The sequence below is a fragment of the Helianthus annuus genome, chromosome 4, assembly GCF_002127325.2.
Source record: "Helianthus annuus cultivar XRQ/B chromosome 4, HanXRQr2.0-SUNRISE, whole genome shotgun sequence".
NCBI lineage: Eukaryota > Viridiplantae > Streptophyta > Magnoliopsida > Asterales > Asteraceae > Helianthus > Helianthus annuus.
The window spans coordinates 76499604-76515627 of NC_035436.2; positions in this window are offsets into that span (position 1 = coordinate 76499604).

Genomic DNA, 16024 nt, shown 5'->3' on the forward strand with positions numbered 1-16024 from the left:
AGGCAACGATTAGAACAAAAGGGAGACGGCGCCTACTATGCAACAGGGCGCATTTGGGTCCCACTCTATGGCGGTTTACGAGAGCTTGTGATGGATGAAGCACACAAGCCTCGCTACTCAATACATCCAGGGTCGGATAAAATGTACCACGATCTCAAAACTACATATTGGTGGCCTAGCATGAAAGCCCACATAGCAACTTACGTCGGCAAATGTTTGACGTGTGCAAAAGTCAAAGTGGAGTATCAGAAACCAGCGGGCCTACTTCAGCAGCCCAAGATACCGCAATGGAAATGGGAAGAAATTTCCATGGATTTTGTTACAGGCCTACCCAGATCCCAGCGTGGGAATGATACTATATGGGTGATCGTGGATCGACTCACCAAGTCTGCACACTTCCTGGCTATTAAGGAAACGGATAAGTTCTCCACTCTCGCAGACGTTTATCTTAAAGAAGCTGTTTCGAGGCACGGGGTGCCCACCTCCATCATTTCGGATCGGGATGCACGATTCACGTCAGAGCTATGGCAAGCGATGCACAAATCTTTTGGCTCACGATTAGACATGAGCACAGCATATCATCCTCAGATGGATGGGCAGTCTGAGCGAACGATCCAAACTCTTGAAGACATGCTTCGGGCATGTGTTATTGATTTCGGCAACGGCTGGGAAAAGCACCTCCCTTTAGTGGAGTTCTCATACAATAACAGCTATCACACCAGCATACAAGCCGCTCCATTCGAGGCATTGTACGGGCGTAAATGCCGGTCACCTCTCTGTTGGGCAGAGGTGGGGGATAGTCAGATCACGGGTCCAGAGATTGTAGTGGACGCCATGGAAAAGATTGCACAGATACGACAACGCATGGCGGCAGCACGCGACCGTCAGAAAGCCTACGCGGACAAGCGTAGGAAGCCTTTGGAATTTCAGGTCGGGGACCGGGTTTTACTTAAAGTCTCACCCAGGAAGGGTGTGGTTCGTTTTGGCAAACGGGGCAAACTAAATCCGCGGTATGTCGGACCGTTTGAGATCATTGAGAAAATAGGCAAAGTGGCCTACAAGCTAAACCTACCAGCTAAACTCGGTGCGGTTCACAATGTATTTCACGTGTCGAATCTGAAGAAGTGCCTGTCAGATGAGACCCTCATAGTTCCTTTTAAGGAACTCACTATCGACGAGCGGTTGCAGTTCGTCGAGGAGCCAGTTGAAATCACGGACCGGGATGTTAAGGTCCTCAAAAGCAAGAGAATCCCTCTTGTTCGAGTTCGTTGGAACTTCCATCGTGGCCCAGAGTACACCTGGGAACGCGAAGACCAGATGACAGAAAAATACTCCCAGTTATTCGGAACCAATGCAACCACTACTGAGGCTGAAGCTACTACTGCGGAATTTCGGGACGAAATTCCAAATCAACGGGGGGATGATGTGACACCCCAGGAAAACCAGTGAACAATACAGCTCACCTAGCTTCCTCAGTAACCGCATGCTAAATTTCGGGACGAAATTTCTTTCAAGTTGGGGATAATGTGACAACTCGAATTTCCAAGATTTCTATTTCGCATTTATTGCACGTTCATTGTTTGTGTAGTTAATTATTTGCACAACTAGTTGCCATGGAATTATATACGTTTTGATGCAATGAATCGTATTGTGTGTTTGTGCATGGTTGTTTGTTAATTGTGAAAGACTTGGTAAATATATGAACTTGGTGGTGAAACTATGAAATTGTTATGAGATGGTGTGCATGTGTAAAATATGATACTTAGGGAGTTAGAGGGTAATTAGTGAAATCCTAGAGATACTTAACCCTAATCCCTTTGTTTTCATTAATCATTCTCACAAAAATCCAAAGCACGTACTTCACATTCTCTGGCAATCATCACCATCATCATTGGCAAGACATTCATCACTTTTGTTTCCACATTTTTCTCTAGAATCATTCAAGGTAATTGTTTATTGATTATTGTATACTTGTAAACCCTGATTGATTGTTTAATTGTATCAATTCTTGATTATTGTAATACTTGTAAACCCTAGCTTTCATGTAATGGTTCTGCGCTTTAATTTGATTTTGATTATTGTGATAATGATGATTGACTAATTGTATAATCGATTTCTTGATGATGTTGATGCATGATATGAAGAGATATTGATTGTTGTGTTGATTCTGCATTGAGAAATATGAAGTGGGGTTTTTGATCGTATGAATAAAGTTTGTAACTGATGCTTTGATTCTGTGCAAAAATTGCAATTCACGCATTATTGTTAGTCAGAGTTTTGGATTGACATACTTGTCTGAGTTTCGTAACCTTAATGTGTTTTGTCTGAGTTTTATAACAAGATGGTTGCCCGAATTTTTAATATGCTGATAAGTGGAGTCCGAGTTTTACAATGTGGTTAAGGGTCCGAGTTTTGTTAAGGGCATTATGTCCGACTTTTAAACCTCACTATGATCTTGTCCGAATTCTTGAAAGGAAGGGAATGTAGTCTGAGTTTTCGGCTTGTTTGGTCCGAGCTATAGGCTTATAAGCTTTTTGTCCGAGTTTTAAGGGGCAACCCCCCCCCCCCTTTGTCCGATCTTTGACACATGTTTGGTCCGAGTTTCATGAGGAAACCCCTACCATGTCCGACTTTTACCCCCTACCTATGCTATCCGAGTTTTAAACCCCCTCCCCCTTTGATTTGTCCGAGTTTCATGAACAAATCATGTCCGAGTTTTATGAAGTAATACAGTCCGAGTGTTAGGGTTGTCACACTAGTTCGACTTTTGGTAATCCGTGTTTTGTCCGAGCTTTTGTATGTTATGGTTTGATCTGAGTTATAAGAACAAGTGTTCGGTCCGAGTATGTTGACTTGTTAATGAAACCAAGTTGAGATTGAATGAAATATGAGGATCCTATCACCACTGTATGCATGTTACTGAATGCTACTTATTGTATGATGTCTGTACATTACCGTATGTTACCGTAATTGCTGCATATAACTGTATGACTTCATATATGATTGTATAATACTGAAGGCAACTGTATGATCCTGTATGTATGAACATTCTATGTGATATCAGCATGTACACAATAAACACACAAAACACAGTTGCATGAATATCAAGGACTTGTAAACCCTAAGTTGATGCAAACACTTACATCGTATCATGTGCAACATATCCTAGGTCTTGTGTAACGGACTTAGACAATTGTTAAACCCTAGAGCATAGCATACCGACCAAACCAAGGTGAGTTCACACTCTTACTAAGGCATGGGATTCCCAAGGGCTTGGGAATGGGATTGAAGGAATAAGGTTGAAAAGATTCGTACTGACACTACCACTAGACTACCATACCAGCGTCCTCGGTTGTGCAGGACACATACGTAAACCCACGTATGCTTATACTACTTACTGTCCTCGGTTGTGCAGGACACATGCGTAAAACTCACATATGCATATGCTACTTACTGTCCTCGGTTGTGCAGGACACATACGTAAAAAAAATCTACGTCTACCATCATTCACTACTTCCTCGGTTGGGTCGGGCACTCACGTAAAGCCTACGTGACATTCATACTCACTACTATCCTCGGTTGTGAAGGATACGTATGAAATACCTACGTAAAGCTTGTACGTACTACTGTTCTCGGTTGTGAAGAACACATATGGTTACGAATAATCTAGTGGTTATACAACATGGGAAGCCCCCACCAATAGAACGTACTATCGGCCCAGTAGAGCCACATGTTACAAACGAACTTACTATTACGCATTTACTTTCTGTGAACTCGCTCAACTAGTTGTTGATCCTCTGTTACATGCCTTGCAGGTCGTTAGATACATGGAGCTTGCACAGGGAGGAGCTGGTCGTTATGGGCTTGGATCGTGATTATCTTGTTAAACACTTATGACATTTGATACTTAATTGCGATGGGTTTTATTTATACGCTTCCGCTTAACAGTGATAATTTATTTATGTTCTCGAACACCTTTCATATGGATTTGGTTTGGTTTTATGGCAAATACTTTTACTATACATAATGTTCTATATGATTGGTGGCTTGATCCTGGTCAGTCACGCTCCCAAGCGGTGATACTCCGCAGGTGGATTTTGGGTGTGACAATGTCTAGGCTTGTCCCTTATCTGGTTACACTGGAACCTAAGCGTATAGCATGCTTCATTGGAGGCCTGGCCCTGGAAATTAAAGGAAACGTTAGAGCTTCCAGGCCTACCACTTATAGGTCCGTGGTGGATTTGTCCTTATCCCTCACGCTTGATGCAGTTAGGAATAAGTCTGTTAAGGCTTCTGATGAGGGAAAGAGAAAGTGGGAAGATAAGAGCTCACATCGCTCTGACAAGAAAAGGAAAGGCAATTCTGAGCATAAGAAGAATTCTGGGTCTAAGAAGGACTCCCAGCAGTCAGGTGAGAAGCCCAAGTGTAAAACCTGCAAGAAACACCATTTTTGGAAATGCAGACTTGACTCGCAGTCGCAACCTAAATCTTGTGGAATCTGCATGTCAAAGGATCCTAAAACTCTGGAATGCAAGAACATGAAAAATGCAACCTGTTATGGTTGTAATGAGAAGGGGCACATAAGGACGAACTGCCCAAAAAACCCAAAGAAGCCTGAAGAGGCCAAGAAGACCAATGCTCAAATTTTCCAGATGAATGCCAAAGAGGCAGTGCAGAATGATAATGTTATAACAGGTACTTTCCTCATAAATGATGTGTATGCTAGAGTTTTATTTGATTCTGGAGCAGATAAGTCCTTTGTAGACAATAAATTTTGTAAACTGTTAAATCTGCCTGTTAAAACTCTAGACATAAGATATGAGGTAGAATTGGCCGATGGTACCATAGAAACCGCTTCAACAATTTTAGATGGATGTTTCATATCCATTAGGAATCATTCTTTTCCGTTGTCTTTGTTACCAATGAAATTGGCAGGATTCGATATAGTTATAGGCATGGATTGGTTATCTCTTAACCAAGCTCAAATTGCCTGTGATAAGAAGCAAGTGGTTATCAAAACTCCTTATGGTGAATCACTTACAATTCAAGGAGATACGCAGTATGGATTGCCTGAACAAGTATTTATGCTTAAGGCATCAAAGTGTTTGAAGAAAGGTTGTGTCATTTACATGGCACAAGTGACAATGGATGAGCCAAAGCCTAAGATTGAAGATATCCCATTATTTCAGAATACTCAGACGTTTTTCCTGTAGAGCTACCTGGTTTACCTCCCGACAGATAAGTGGAATTCAGAATTGATATTATACCAGGAGCAGCACCAGTTGCACGAGCTCCTTATCGTTTGGCGCCGACTGAAATGAAAGAATTAAGGACCCAGTTGGATGATTTATTAGAGAAGGGTTTTATTCAACCGAGCTCGCCTCCTTGGGGAGCGCCAATTCTATTTATGAAGAAGAAAGATGGCTCAATGCGTCTATGCATTGATTATCGTGAGCTGAACAAAGTTACAATCAAGAATCGATATCCTCTGCCCAGGATCGACAATCTGTTCGATCAGCTTCAAGGAGCAAGCTTCTTCTCGAATATCGATTTGAGGTCGGGGTATCATCAGTTGAAGGTTAGAACCGAAGATGTACACAAAATCGCATTCAGAACAAGATATGGCCATTACGAAGTCTTAGTGATGCCTTTCGGGCTCACTAACGCACCTGCAGCATTCATGGATCTCATGAATCGTGTCTGCAAGCCGTATCTAGACAAGTTTGTCATTGTCTTCATCGATGACATACTTATTTATTCAAAGAGCCAAGCTGATCATGAAAAACATCTACGATGCATTCTCAAACTCCTGCAACAAGAGAAGCTCTATGCAAAGTTCTCCAAATGTGAATTCTAGCTTCGAGAAGTCCAATTTCTAGGACTTGTGGTAAGTGAGCGTGGTATCCAGGTGGATCCCGCTAAGATAGAAGCGATTATGAATTAGCAAGCGCCTAGGATGCCCACTGAAATTCGTAGCTTCTTAGGTTTGGTAGGTTACTACAGGCATTTTATCGGAAACTTTTCAAGAATTGCTGCACCTTTAACTTCGTTAACACGCAAGAATGTAAAGTTTGACTGGGGTCCCAAACAACAAGAGTCTTTTGAGATTCTCAAGCAGAAATTAAGCAATGCTCTTGTGCTGACATTGCCAGAAGGGATAGAAGAGTTTGTTGTTTATTGTGACGCATCGCACACTGGGATGGGCTGTGTGCTTATGCAAAGAGGTAAGGTCATTGCCTATGCATCACGTCAATTGAAGGTGCACGAAAGGAATTACACCACCCATGATTTAGAATTGGGTGCCATTGTATTTGCACTAAAATTATGGAGGCATTACCTATAAGAAACCAAGTGTGTAATCTACTCAGATCACAAGTGCCTCCAACACTTGTTTAACCAAAAAGATCTCAATGTGAGGCAACGCCGTTGGATCGAAACATTGAACGATTATGATTGCGAAATTCGCTATCACCCGGCCAAAGCGAATGTGGTCGCTGACGCACTGAGCAGGAAAGAAAGAATCAAACCTATTAGGAACAATGCTAAAATCATTGAACTAAAGAACAGCTTGAATGAAAGGCTGTTAGCTGCTCAGAAGGAAGCTATATTGGAAGCTAACTTTCCGAATGAGAAGTTAGGCGTAACTGCTGATCAATTGTCTTTTGGCAAAGATGGAATCCTTAGATTGAATGGTCGAATCTGGGTTCCAATCCATGGAGGACGTAGAGATGTGATCCTAAAAGAAGCTCATAGTTCAAAATATTCAGTCCATCCGGGCAGTGATAAGATGTACCAGGATCTAAAGGCAAATTATTGGTAAAAAAATCTATAGCCACATATGTGGCTAAATGTCTGACATGCGCACAGGTTAAAGCCGAGCATCAAAAGCCATCAGGTTTACTACAACAGGCTAAACTTCCTACTTGGAAGTGGGAAATGGTGACTATGGATTTTATCACTAAGTTACCAAGAACGAAACATGGGAATGATACAATATGGGTTATAGGCGACAGACTGACAAAGTCAGCCCATTTTATACCCATAAAAGAGACGCATAGCTTCGATAAACTAGCCCAGTTGTATGTGGATGAGATTGTATCTCTCTACGGAGTGCTAGTATCTATTATCTCTGATAGGGATACTAGATACACATCTCATTTTTTGAAAAAGCTTTCAACAATTTCTAGGCACTCGTTTGAATTTCAGTGCTGCTTATCATCCTCAGAGGATGGACAAAGTGAACGTACGATTCAAACCTTAGAAGACATGCTTCAGGCTTGTGTTATTGACTTGGGTGGAAGTTGGGATGACCATCTCCCTTTGATTGAATTTTTATACAACAATAGTTATCATTCGAGCATCCAAGCCGCGCCTTTCAAGGCTTTATATGGAAGGAAGTGCAGAACGCCAGTTTGTTGGGCGGAAGTTGGAGAAACCCAACTATCAGGACCTGATATAGTCCTTGAGACGATGGATAAGATTGTTCAGATCCGTGATCGTCTGAAAGCTGCCATGGATAGGCAGAAAAGCTACGCAGATAAGAGGCGTAAACCTCTGAAATTCGAGGTAGGTGATAAAGTATTACTTAAAGTGTCACCCTGGAAAGGAGTGATGCGATTTGGCAAAAAGGGCAAGCTAAGCCCAAGATATATCGGACCATTCGAGATTATCAAATGTGTAGGAAGTGTGGCTTATAAGCTGAATCTACCTGAAGAGCTTAGTGGAATTCACAATGTGTTCCACATCTGCAATTTAAAGAAATGTCTAGCCGATGAGTCGCTAGCAATGTCTCATAAGGACGTGCAGATTGACGAGAGCTTGAAGTTTTTTGAAAACCCTTTGTCGATCGAGGATCGACGGGTTAAAAAGCTTCAAAGAAAGAATGTGCTAATTGTAAAAGTGAAGTGAGGTGCCCGTAGAGGCCCAGAATATACGTGGGAAGTAGAATCCACGATGCGACAAAAATACCCTCATTTGTTCCAGTAAATCTCAAGGTCGAGATTTCTTTTAAGGGGGTGAGGATGTAATACCTCACAAAATCATGTCCAATACAGTGATGACACGTGTCATAAACCCTGATCATGTTAAAAGTTAACTTGAGGGACTAAAGTTGTCAAACAATGTAAAGATGTATGTGGAAGGACCAAAAGTGTTAACATGCCAAACTTGTACCTCTGATTGACCTCAAACGATGTTCGTATTCTTTAATGGGTAAATTGTCAGACACAAGAAGCCGTTTGTGTTTAAAATCAAAAGTTTACAAAGCACAGGGGTTAAATGTGTCAACATGTTAATTTTTACCTCTGAGTGACCTTTTAACGATCCAGAGGCTTTGTAATATCTTATTATACTCTCATGTATATCGGATAATGATTTCATGAAGTTTCGGTTCAATTAAACGATTTAATTTGCAAATCCCAAGAAAAGGGATTAAAAGCGTCAACATTTGAAAATAATACCTTTCGGGTGATCCCGTAACTGATCGGAAGCTTAACGATGTTTATTTTATGACCTAAGACACTTAAAAGTTAACTATGGGGGTCAAAAGTACAATAAATGAAAGTTATTTCAAATTATAAAGGACCAGGGACTGAAAATGCAAAGTTTGAAACTTGTTTACCGGAATTAAGGATTGTCGCGGGCCACGAGAGAACTGCCAGCGACAGATTTCTGGACAGCTGCATGTTGCAGCTCTTACACCGCCATTGCATGGCTTCTCAACGATACCAAGGGCTTGTAAACGGTTTTTACTGCCGTGGGGACACTTGGGATCATCTGGTAACTCCTAATAACAGCTGGATTGATCTTGGGGGCCTTCAAATTCCTAGAAATAGGACCAATTTTTGCACACTTGAACTTGCACTATCAATTTTCACTTTATATCTTCCTCTTTGGAGCATCCTTATCATTAAGGAAGCTCTCTCAAGTTAAATCTTTGTGCTAAGGACCTTTGTAAGTGTTCTTAGCTTCTGTAGTTAAGATTTTATTAGTTTAAGGACCGAAAGTCAAAGAGATCGTAATTATACTTTGACTTTTTGATTAATCACAAAATGGTCCAGCCATTATTCGAATTGAAAGTGGCTATATGTTGGTAATTAAGTAGGTGATAATCCCTCAAAAGGGCACCTCCTAATTATCACATTTACTAGTTAATTGTCGGGTCAAAGTAGTTAAAATAAAAGTCAAACGGGTCAGTTTTTAAATAAAATTCATAACTGATAATGTAGAAGAAATAAAATCAGTTTTATCACTTTAATAACTTGGTAAATAATATAAGAACATGTTTAGACATGTTCAACTCGACAATTCTGAGTTTAGGTTCAGTTCGCAACCAAAAGTCGCAAAAGTAGACTTTTGCTTTGACTTTCAGTTCTGACCTGAATTAGCTTAGTATCTTTATGCCTTAGGGTTCCTTTGTGACCATATTATATGTTAGTATAACCCTCTGAGGTTATACTAGATGGTCCCTTAGAAATTAGAGTTCATTTGCATGTTTCCGTTATTTGCTTAAAATTTGACTATTATGCCCTCAACAAGCGGTCGTAAGTTATATTATCGCCAAATGGTATTAACACACCATTTGACCCATTTAGTCGAAATGACCATTTATCAACATATGATGGTGTTTTAATACCATCTCGTCCCTTAAACCTATTCCGATTTACACCGTGGGTTCTTATTACTTAAAAGACATTCCTTGAATTATTTGACCCGTTAAGACTTACACCAAAAGGTTTGTCTTTTCAAATCTTTTATCTATCTATCATCTCATGTAGGGATTAGTAATTAGCCACTTTTACCCCTTACAGTTCACCCCATAACCTGATGTTCAATATTTCTTATTGGTTAGTCTTCATCCAACTAGTCTACCATTTTTACCCTTTTTACCATAGTTTATGGTTTCTTACCATATTTCTTTATTCCGACTTACATTGTATTGTGCCGAAACATAGTATCTCAAATATTTAACATAACTCAAAATCAATACTCAAAAGTAAGTATATTGTAATCTAAAAAAAGGGAGTAAGCTTAACTTACCTCGCATCTAAACTATGCTTTTCTTTTCCTTATTGATTCGTTTGACCCGCTTTGTCCCCAAGCTTCCACCTAGCCCGTTAAGCGTCAAACTATCATCATTATTCACAAGGTGGTTAGATTAGTCATTAACAATTACGACTATTCCACCTTACGTATTATTTATGTCGAAGCCACTATTCGACTTCGTCATTGGTTAGTTTAACTTTCTACAAGCTAACTACCTTTAATTATATGATATGTGCAATTAAACTAAATCGACATCATAATTAGAATTCGTATTACCCCATATCACACGTAATCAATCAAATTAGGCAATTATGCGTTTCATTCATAGTTTCAACATATAAACATTCATTTAGGCGTTTTAACAAACACCTTGTTGGCATAATTTTTTACACGTCTAGAAACTAGTTCATAACTAGTTATTTTTACCAAGATTAACATCATTTTCAAGTCCATTATATCTAACATGCATAACTACACCTAGATTCACTTCATGGAAATCAAATAATACCCACTTTATGATAAAAATACAAGTGTTCTCCATCATCCTACAAAACCCATTTAACACTTAAGTGGGTGATTATTATTTTCATCATTATGAACCCCAATTCATCAAGGTATCAACTAGGGTTCGTTCCTAAACATGAATTTATCATAATTTTGTTCAAACATCAAGCATTCAAGTTCAAACTTCGATTTTACATGTTCAACAAGAATTCAAGATGGAGCCAAATAGTGAAATTTGACATAACTTTTGATCCCCTTAGTTGAGTGATCACAAGTTTAAGCTTCGTTTTTTATTTAAACTTGATTTGCCTTCTAGATTTGATCAATTTTGTAGATTAGGGTTTGAGTTTTGGGGAGCTCTCCTGGCTCCTGTGTTGTATGTGACTAGACACACACACACTAGTGTGTGTGTTTTGTTTATTTTAAGTTTTAATTAAAACCTTATTTCAATTGTCCATTTTTTGGTCCCTCAACTTTTAAAGGTTTATAGTTGAGCCAATTTACTACAAGTTTCTTTATTGTTTGAAAGTTATTATTAACTAGGTTAGTAAATCCTAGTTACGTTATTCTTCGGTTAAACCAACATATATACCATATGTAAATAAATATAAATTTCTAATATTTTAGGGGTGTTACAAAAACCCAACATTCACCCATTTTTCCTTCTCTCTGGTGGATCTCTAGAACACACAATGATGTGTGTTTTTGTTTTAATTATTTTGCTTAATAAACACTAGTTATCAACTTGACCATTTTGGTCTTTGTACTTTGTTTTTATTTATAATACTCAATTGCCTTGTTTAATTATTCCATCATGTGGTGTTTAACTAGGTTGGTTAACCTTGTTCGATTATGTATCTAAACACACACACACACACATATAAATATATACACATATTTATATATTTAATATTTTTGGGGTGTTACATTACCTTTGATTCAAACAACAAAAATCTGAAATAAAAAGAAGAGATCAAAACCTTTTCTATTCCTTTCTACTGAAAAAAAAACTTCACCATTTATTCAATTTAATCGAATTCGAATCCAACTTCAAACCTGAATTCAGTTGAAGAAAATTAACAATCTCCCCTTTTGGCGAAATACCCATACATAAAAACGGCAACTTTACCACATCATACCCACCATTCTCTGAAGGCAAAAGCCTCAACCGGTAATAAAGGATTGGCCCCACTCAAAAAACACCAACATCGGCGGTTTGTTCGGAATCGAATTGGGGGTATTAATTTGGATTCTCGGGCTGCCGCTTAATCACCAGAAACCCGATTAAATTTTCATACTCGCGAATGGTCCTGTACAGGAGCTTGAACGAGATCAAATCGGAGCCCCATTTGGCAATCTGGGTAGCGGCGGTCGCAGAGGGAGAACCAAAGCTTGGAGTCAGTCCGGCAGAGGGTTAAGAAGCGTTTGGATGTGCAGGCGAATGAGGAGATTTCCGGAGGGGTGAGGAAGGAGAGGATGCAGAGTTGTACGTCTTCCAGGAAGTCGGTGGTGTAGTGTGGTGGATCTGATTTTGTGTTTTATTTATAAATTTATTTATTTATTTTAGATAAATGAGTAAAATTACAAAAGTACCCTCATGTATCTTGCACATGTAATAATTAACTGGAAATTTTAATTAGGTTAGTGCTAAAGGACCTAAGGTGTAATGATTTTATCATAAAAATAACATGGGTTGTAATTATTGAAGTTAAAGTCTATTCATTACAATCTGATACAACGATAAAGGATGAAAAATGTAATTTACACAAGAATGTATGATATCGGAAAGATGTGGGGATGACCATGATCCAATTTGGGTTGATAAGAACAGAGACCAAATGAGTGACAAAAAGTCAAAAATGTCGATATAGGTGATTATGTGTGTGTTTATTCACAATTTAAACAGTATAAAAAAGAATTTGAATATTCCTTTAGTTTGGATTCAACGTTGGAAAATAATACAATTGTATTAGTTAAAGACAACTTAATGCTCTAAATTCTCAAGTTTGCTATGAAAAATATTTTATCTTTTATTAACGAACTAGATTATAGACCCGCGTATTAGACAAACTGTGTGTATATATGTGTATATTATAAATTTCTAAATACATCATAGAATTGAAATTACATTTTATATATGATAGTGGAAACGGTCAATTAGAGTCGTATTTTATCAGAAAGATTCAAATGAGTAACATGTTTCATTTAAAAAAACAAAAAATTGAAATGACCAAATGTGTCAAAAGTATTTGAATGCTATCGTTTTATTAAAAAGAAATCATATGTCATACTTTTGATAATATGTTTTTGTTAGTCATTAACAATACATCAAACATTACAAAATGTCTATATATTAAAAAAATAGAATGCATAAAAGTTGTTGAAACGTTGGCCTAACATGACTCATATCCTTTTGACCCGTAAAAAATCACCCGTTCTGACATGAACCCGTTACAACTAGAAAAGAATGATAAATAAGATTCAAACACTTTCCATTAAAAGAGAAACAAAAATCCTATTACAAATATGTGATTGAAGTGAGTAGTTCATAGTATTCACTTTAAGCGTAAATTATTGTAAAATACAAGAATAAATCGGAAACCACAACTAATATGTGAAATATGAAAATTATAGATCATATGAAAAAACTTAAGCATAATTATTCATTTTAAACAATATTAAAATAATAGCTTTTAAAATTATAAATAACCGCCGTTAAAAGAAAATTTGAAGTATTCTTTTAATAAAAAATTTAAGTATTTTTTTAATTATTACTCTTGAATTTTAATTAATATAAATATCAATAGCATAATATTATTAATAATAATCATTAATTAGAATTAGATATTTATTAAATAATATTATTAATGATTTGTATAAGAAAATACCATGTGACATTAGTTGAAATTTTAAATAAGAAAATGTCATGTGACATTAGTTGGAGTTTTTTATTAGATTTAGATACCACTACATAAGTACTAATGTAACACCCCAAAAACGGGCTTGGTAATTTAGAACCCGGTGAAGATAAAGGAATGGGTAAAGTACCGTTAGTAGTAAAAGTGAACCCATAAATAAAATAACTAGGAATAAACTAGCCTAGTGGTGTCATGTATATAAGTAATAAGATGATGAGTTTTTAGTCCCATATGCAATCAAAACGAAACTCGAGGGACCAAAAAGGTTAGGATGGAAAGATGGGTTTTATTTATGAAATTTAACACACATAAACACACACATTCGTGTGTTCTAGAAATCGATCAGGAGCTCCATGAGCTCAAAACCCTAGTTTCCATTCATTTCATCAAATCGAAAGGCAAGATGAAGCTTAAATTCATAACCGAGCATGGATTAATGATCACCTTCACAAGGGGATCGCAAGGTATGTCTTAAAAGTTAGATTGGTGATTATGCACGAAGTGGGTTATGTTGTAAATCGCGAATTTGTATGAAATTGAGTATGAGTATGTGTTAGAATCATCATTTGGAACATGGATTATGCATGGTTTGGGTTAATTTGATGTTTAGAGGTGAAACCCGTTAGTTATGGTAAGAATAGTGACTTGAATCATCATCCATGTCTATTTCTTGTTGAATGTTGATGTATCATGATGTGTATGATGAATTCCTGTTTGATAAATTGAAAGAAATATGATGATAATGTGTTTGATGTTATTTGGGAATGATACATGTTGATTAGAAGGAGGAATTTGATGAATTATGAATAAGATTAGAAGGATATGCATGAACTAGTTGTACACTATGCTTAGGAGGTAGTACACACATCAAAAGTATGATGAAATTATGAAGAACTTAAGATTAGATCACTTGTAAGTGATTAACAAAGTAGTTATGAAGTGGGTTTTTGATGATATGATGGAAGTAATGATATGCTTGTGTTAATAATGTTGAAAATCATATATGTGTAAGTATGTTTAAAGAAATTGGATAAGAAATGATGGATTATCATGTTTTAAGGTCAAATGATAAACTTAATATAAGATCCGTGTGATGAAAAGGTTGTGATGAATGATGAATAAGCTAACTATCTTGAGAATGATATATGATAGTTGATGCTTGATAAGCGACATGGAAGCTTGGAAAAGAAGCGGGTCAAACAGGACTAATGCGCACGGGAAGCATATTCGGATGCTATGTAAGTAAAGCTTACACCCCTTTTTGTAGAATATCTATTCAATGTATAGATTACGAACATGGTAACTAAATATGTGAATTATGATGTTCCGACAAGTTTTCGAATGGGTCGGAACATGTGATTATGTTAAGAAACTAAGTTTGATGGTCAAAAAGGGTAAAAAGGGTATTATGGTAATTTCTATCACACCCCGACCATGTTAAAACAACAAACCGTGGCAGAAACGTCGGGGAGTGTTGCAACAGAATTATTGTTCCACAACCATGGTAACCAAATGTTTCGTTTTATTGAATTATTAAGTAATGTACATTGTCTTTAAATCAAAGCAAAACTACATATTGTTTATAACTGTTTTTAAGTCACTAAGGCCTCGTCCAGGTCCTATGTGACACAAGCTTCCTAGTAGGCAACATCAAGCAATACCACCTGAAACATATGTAAAAATAGAGTCAGCAAAGAAATGCTGGCGAGTACATAGGTTTTATGGGAGTATCGGATTCATGGCTCGTTTATATGTTGCAGTACCTCGTTAGACTACAAGAGTCAAAAGTACAAACCTCGTTTTGAAAAGTGTATTGCAACATAATTAACCAACACAAATCCAATTGGTTATAGTTTATAAAAATCTCGTAGCCATGATTCTTAACCCAAAAACATTTGTTTTAATAAACCAAATCGTATAACATCTCGTAAAACTCGTTAATAAAACTCGTATGGTTTATATCATTTCGAAAACCTCGTTGTGTGACATCGTTTCAAATCGTTTCCCAAGTGAACTAAATAATGACACGCAATGTAGTATGATAGAAGCACTTATATATAAGATGTACCAGCGACGTATCTACCATGCTTTTATCATGCTACACCCGTCCCATTATCTAATCACTACCCCAAACCAATCGTTTAATTCGTTTAACTCGTTTCAAATCGTTTAACTCGTCACAAAATCGTATTCGTTTTAATCGTGAAACTACTTTTGGTCGCCTCGCTTAAAACATTCAAACCTTCGTGACTCGACTACCTCGTTTCTCGTATTAACAAACCACCAAAGGGTAAGTTAATAATCACAGATTCGGTCGTTGCCTACATAACCCCCACACATAACCATGGGTGTAGTCTGATAACGGGATTTGTCAGATCCTATGGTACCATAACCTAATATTGGTTGGCTTGATCAGAGCTAATGAATGTCATTCGTTATGTAATTACAACCAACAAGTCTTTGTTCACCTTATTGAAATCGTTATTAGTTTAGTATAAACCATCGTTTAGAAATTATCGTTTAAACCTTGAAATTCGTTTTATACATATGAATCACCC